The sequence below is a fragment of the Chiloscyllium plagiosum genome, chromosome 24 (assembly GCF_004010195.1).
Source record: "Chiloscyllium plagiosum isolate BGI_BamShark_2017 chromosome 24, ASM401019v2, whole genome shotgun sequence".
In the NCBI taxonomy this organism is placed as follows: domain Eukaryota; kingdom Metazoa; phylum Chordata; class Chondrichthyes; order Orectolobiformes; family Hemiscylliidae; genus Chiloscyllium; species Chiloscyllium plagiosum.
The window spans coordinates 1,519,373-1,525,968 of NC_057733.1; the positions used below are offsets into that span (position 1 = coordinate 1,519,373).

At 41.9% G+C, this 6,596-nt stretch overlaps 1 protein-coding gene across 1 annotated transcript in view; it reads right to left on the reverse strand.

Annotated features, from left to right (window-relative positions):
* The window catches only part of LOC122561952 (growth factor receptor-bound protein 2), a 134,249-nt gene that overhangs the window by 127,028 nt on the left and 625 nt on the right, over window positions 1-6,596 (reverse strand). The window lies entirely within an intron of this gene.

A 6,596-nucleotide genomic window follows, 5' to 3' on the forward strand; every position in this document is an offset into this window, starting at 1 on the left:
TGATTTGTATCTGCCGCTTCCGGTTGTCAGTTCCAGCTGTCTGCAGATTCAATCAATAAGCACATCGACCTGGACCCAATATACCGGCCACTGCAGCGGACAGCTGGAACTGACAACCGGAAGCGGCAGATACAAATCACTATAAATGCCGGAGGAAACATCACAGAAGCGCTTCACAGGAGGCTCCCAAGCACTGAGGAGGTCACCTAGACAGGGGTTGAAATGTCTGCAACACAAATTCCATGCTCAGCGAACAGAACCACAACAACAAGCACCCAAGCTACAAATCTTCTCCCAAACTTTGAATGGGAGGACATTTTAGTCGGCAAGGACCAGTTTGAGCCAAATGCCTGCCTCCATGCTACAGGACTCTGACTCCATAAGTCCTAATACTTACACCAACCTTCCAAGCTTCTTTGTGACAAATAAAGCCATATCAGGGTTACACTCACATGGTCACAGATCAGCGTGAAGGCTGACATCTTCCCCTACTGATACAGATGTGATGAAATTCAATTAGGTCCAAAGTCCATTTCAATGTTTTCTTGAAGGCTTGGGCTTCACTCCATCAATATTTCCAAAACTAATTTGGAGAATTTCTGACAGAATCCTGGTTGTATAAGACTGAATATCCTGAGATCACATTAGATACAATGAAAATAATGTCATCCTTTGCCAGCTTGTAATTATGTGAAGCTAAATTGAACACCCTGTCTACATTGTGATATCAAACAATTGTGCATATCATGTTTGGATGTAGGTTCTGCGGTTTCAGCCATACTGCTAGATTTTGAGTGTGTTACAATGTTACGACATACATGTCCACACACATCATTAATCCCAACAGCAAGATAACATTTTCACAAAATGCTTCAAAATACAAACTCTCGTATGTTAATATACATTGTATGCAAATGGTAAGAATCAAGGATTTTTTTGATCAACCAGTGAATGATGGGAATCTGGAACTCATACAAGGTGGAGGCATAAACCATCAAAACATTTTAGTAATATTTAGCTGTTCACTTGCTATACCAAGGCATACAGACCCGGAGCCAAGTGCTGGGAAATGGCCTCAGCATGGTTAGGTGGCTGCTTTTCATCAGCACACTTGATGGGCTGGAGGGCTGTTTAGTGTACAATTGACCTCTGTGGTACTATTCCTGAAAGTTACGAAACTTCTGATTTATTTTTATTGGCCGCTGGGGTCACATCAATTTTGAAGTGTCAGAGCAGGATCAGTGGTACAAGGTTTGTGAAATGCTGCCTTAATGACACAAAGACAGTCAAAGTAAAGATTATGCTGCATTCCTCTTACTCAGAGCAATCTAACTGAATACTGGAAAACTCTTATGGATCATTCTGTACCTGAAGTTGAAAGGGCAACTGATGACAAAAGCAGATAGACTATTGCAACTTCACCTCACTCAAAACAACTCAAAGTCCATATGTTTAACCGTGCCAGGACCAGAAGTGCAAGAACAGTCTGATTAACCCCTCTGTCCCTATCCCAAAGCTCTTAAATAATTGAGATTGAAGACCAGTAAGATTGAAAGAGGTGTGACTTCATCACAGCCTGAATCAAGGACATATTTAAGTCTTTGAAATCAAACTCTTTTGAGGGATAACCCTCCTTAGAGAGTAAAGCTCCTTTTCTTCTGAAAATCAGCAGAGGCTGATTATAGAAAATAACACAACATTGCAAAAGCAGACACTCAGTAAACTTGCTCCCAGCTGTAACACCATAGTCAGTAAATGCTTTCCTCTGTCATTTCATACAACCATAATGACTATCGAACATTTACAAACACTGCCAGAATGAATATAAGTAAGGCTCACATGAGAATTCCATGTCCACCTCCATTTTACCTCATGCAGCTCTTTTTACTGCCAGAAAGCAATTTAATTTGCTTTAACTACTTAATAGGGGAAGTGTACCAGAGCTAATGGCATCGACAAAGAGCTATAGCTCTGTCATGTCTTTTAGGCTCAATGAAGTATAACAGTCTCATAAAAAGAAGTCTGTAACAAATCTTGCATTATACAAAGCAAAATACTTGAAGTACACAACAGTGCATTAATGAAGAGGGGACAAAGCATGAATGAAAAGCTCTATCAGAACTCAAGCATCCTCAACTCAACATACAGTTTGACACACACAGATCTGTGTACTGCAGATATTTCAGCTGTCCAATTCTTAAATTTATGCCATTATCGCAATCATTTGCGTCAATCCTTTCAAGGTTCAGTGCCTTGTTGCAAGATGCAATCACGGTGCAGATTTCAGTCAACAGAAAGTTTAGAAGAATGGTAGGCAAGTTCATTGAAAGATATAAGAATCTGACAGGGACTGAGTTTTTTTTAATTCATCGATCCACAGGATGAGGGAGTTGCTGGCTAGGCTAGCATTTATTGCCCATCCTTAATTGCCCAGAGAGCAGTTAATTGTCAGCCACATTGCTGTGGGTCTGGAGTCACATGTAGGCCACACCAGGTAAGAATATCAGTTTCCTTCCTTAAAAGGGCATTAGTGAACCAGATGGGTTTCCTTGACGATTGACAATGGATTTATTAGACTTTTAATTCCAGATGGAGGCTGGTACAACTACAACATTTAAAAGGCATCTGGATGAGTATATGAATAGTAAGGTTTAGAGGGATACGGTCCAAGTGCTGGCAAATGGGTTAGGATATCTGGTAGACCGAAGGGTCTGTTTCCAAGCTGCACATCCCTATGACTCTATATTTAATGAATTCAAATTTCACCATCTGCCACGGCAGAATTTGAACGTGGATCCCAAGAACATTACCCGGGTCTTTGGGTGAACAGTCCAGCTATTCGGTTCTTTTGCTTGAGATTCTTACACACATGATGCAACGGCAGAAGATCATTTAACATTCTTCGCAATGCTTGTGAAGCGTGTCAAGCAAGGCTCTCTGAACAAAGGAACAGTCCTTCCTTTAAACAAGATCTTTACATCACAGTCAGTAATGCTCACAAGACAACTCCCAGCCACAAGCCATCCAAGATACAATGCAGTGAACTGATCATCGCCAGAAACAATGCAATGTAAATCATTCCTTAATGGCAAGATCTGTTGTAAATCATTTTTTTAACTACAGGATATGGTCAGAGTTTTAATTGTGATGTTCTTGTTGATTCTGAATGGATGATCATGTAAATCCTTTAACTCTGAATAATAGGAAATGATAATGTAAATTCTTTCATATCGTACCAGCAAGATAGAGAAACATACCATCCTACCCCCCGGGCATCCAATTTCTTACAGGTCAGAGCAAATTAACCCCTTAACATCTCTCAGCAATAATACGACAAGGCCATTGCTTCCCCTATTTTACATCAGAGCTGTGGCCATGGGTACCCACATGGGGCCCCAGTTATGCCTGTCTCTTTGTGGGTATGTGGATTATTCCTTTTAGATTAGATTAGATTACTTACAGTGTGGAAACAGGCCCTGCGGCCCAACAAGTCCACACCGACCCGCCGAAGCGCAACCCACCCATACTCCTACATTTACCCCTTTAACCTAACACTACGGGCAATTTAGCATGGCCAAATCACCTGGCCCTGCACATCTTTGTGACTGTGGGAGGAAACCGGAGCACCCGGAGGAAACCCACGCAGACACGGGGAGAATGTGCAAACTCCACACATTCAGTCGCCTGAGGCGGATGATACGAAAGTCGGAGGAGTTGTTTCGTATCATCTTATACACCTCTATCAAGTCACTGGCGCTGTGAGGCAGCAGTGCTAACCACTGTGCCACCGTGCCGCCCACGAATTGTTCCAATACTACTTGGGGCACCTCCCCCCAACTCTTTCTCTGATAAATCAATATCAATTCTGCATTGCTGTCTTACTCTGAACTGGAATAAAATGATCAATTTGAATCTACTTTCCACCCTGGCCGCATTTTCACCTGGTCCATCTCTGACTCCTCCCCTTGCTCAACATCTCTTTCCATTTCGGAGGATAAGCTGGCCACTGACTCCCACAGTTACCTGAAAATAGGTGCAGGAGTTGGCTATTCAGAGGTGGCGAACAAACAGGAACATTTCCCCACAGGAAGATGGTACAGGGAGTCACAATTCCATTCCTCCTGTAGACCATGACAAAGCTTAGCTCCGAAACCTGGAATTTTAACTCTGATTTATCTGCACAGTTGTTGACAGAATCACCCGGCTTTATTTCCCACCTCAGGTGACTGACTGTGTGGAGTTTACACATTCTCCCTATGTCTGCGTTGGTTTCCTCCGGGTGCTGCGGTTTCCTCCCACTGTCCAAAAACGTGCCGGTTAGGTGAACTGACCATGCTAAATTGCCCGTAGTGTTAGGTGAAGGGGTAAATGTAAGGGAATGGGTCTGGGTGGGTTGCGCTTTGGCGTGGACTTATTGCACCGAAGGCCTGTTTCCATACTAAGTAATCTAAGTAAACCTGTTGAGAGTTTCCAGCAAATTACATTTTTGTTGCTGATTTCCAGCATGTACAGTTATAGTCACAGTCAAACACCATGGAAGCAAATCTTTCAAAACATAATTCCAAACTAAGCTAGCCCCATCTGCCTGCTCCTGGCCCATGTCCCCCAAAACCTTTCCTAATTAAGTATTTATCCAAGCGTCTTTTAAATGTTGTAATTATACCCGCATCCATCACTTCCTCAGGAATTTATTCTAAAAAAGGTTGCCCCTCATGTCTTTTTAAAATCTCTCTTGTCTCACCTTAAAAATGTGCCCCCAGACTTGAAATACCCCATCCTAAGGAAAAACACAACTACCATTAACTCTACCTATACCTCTCATTATTTTTATAAACTTCTATCAACTCGCCTCTCAACTTCTTACACTTTAGTGAAAAATGTCCCAGCCTAACTTTAATTTTCCATACTCAGCAACATCATGGTAACTATGTTCTGAAACCTCTCCAGCTTAATAATTTCCTTCCTATAAGTGGGTGACCAGATCTGGACATAGAAAATGACTCACCAATGAATTGTACAACCTCAACATGGCTTTCCAACTCCTATACTCAAAGACGTGAGTAATGAAGGCTAGCATACCAAACTCCTTTTTAACCCCCCTTTAAACTTCAAAAAAGTATGTATGTGCACCCCAAGGTACCTCTTTTCTATTCACTATCCTAAGCTCTAACATTAACTGTATAAGCCCTACCCTTATTTATTGTACCAAACTGCAATACCTCTTATTGATCCAGATTGAACTTCACCTGCCATTTTTCAGCCATTGACCCATTCGATCAAGATCCTTTGGGAAAGCATTTGCACATGAAGGAGGTTTTGTTATCTGTAACTGCACAAGAAATGCCTGATTCTTGGACACATGTAACAATGGGCCTTCCAAACATCCAGTCAGTGGCTTTGGAAATCCTGCCCTGCCCCATTCAAGTTTAAAACACGAACATTCCAATGCATTACATGGCCTTCACACAGCCTGAAGTAGCATCATAAACAGGATTAAGCCATTTGGCCCATCAAGCCTGTACCATCAGTCTATAATTTGTTGCTTGTACTCCACAACCCTGGATTCTCTTGTAAACTTTCCTCAGATATGAATATATTCAATTGGCATCCATGAACAAACAGAATTCCAAAGGTGAAGAAATTCCTCTATCTCTGATAAAAAGACACCTTATTCATAAAACTGCCCCCTAGTTGTGGATTCCCTACAATTTAAAGGGAATTATCCTGTCAAGATTTATCCTGCCTAGTCAATTCAGAATCATGTAACTTCCTTCTGAACTTTTCAAAATGTCCTCATAAGACAATTCATTCATGTAAGAATATCCCTCCATTTAAACAATTTTGCTTTTCTATTCTTCCCTAAGTGTCACTGCATATTTTCCCATACTATATTCCATAGGCTAACTTACTTCCATGCACTTAATCTTCCTAAATCCCTTTGCGGACTCCTACTATGTCCTCCACACACCTTGCCTCCCCAACTTATGTACAATCAATGAAATTATGTACAATACACATAAAAATGACCTTTGTCCATACTGTTAGCGAGACACTTCTCTACCCATACTAATGTGTTACCCCCACCCTAACATCATGAGCTCGTGTAGTAACCTCATTTATATGCCCTTTGAAAAATCTAAATTTTTCAAAGCTCATGACACTCCATCCTGTGAAAGAATCAAATGTAAGATGTATCATCGATCAGAATGCAACCAAACACACAATATAAAAATGTAAATGGTAATAGGCAAAGAGCAAAAAGGGTAAAATAAGCAAACTTGGTGACTTCGCATAGCCACTCAGAGCCAGTAACCCTTGGTGCTGAGATTTATAAATCTATGAATACCTCCTCTGGCATCGCTTTCCTCAACAATCTTATTTTTCAATAGTTTCCTGCCTGTACAGATCGCACGGGCTTCATGTTTAGTGGACGAGACAGTGTCTAAAGGTCACCCACTTCCCTCCTCACCTATCTCCATTCCTGACCACCCCAACTACTCATTTCTCCACCATCTCCGTTCCCTACATCTCGCCACCGCTCCCTGCGCCTGTCCCCCCCTCCACACCCAACCCCCTCTCCCCCCTCCGCCCCCAAT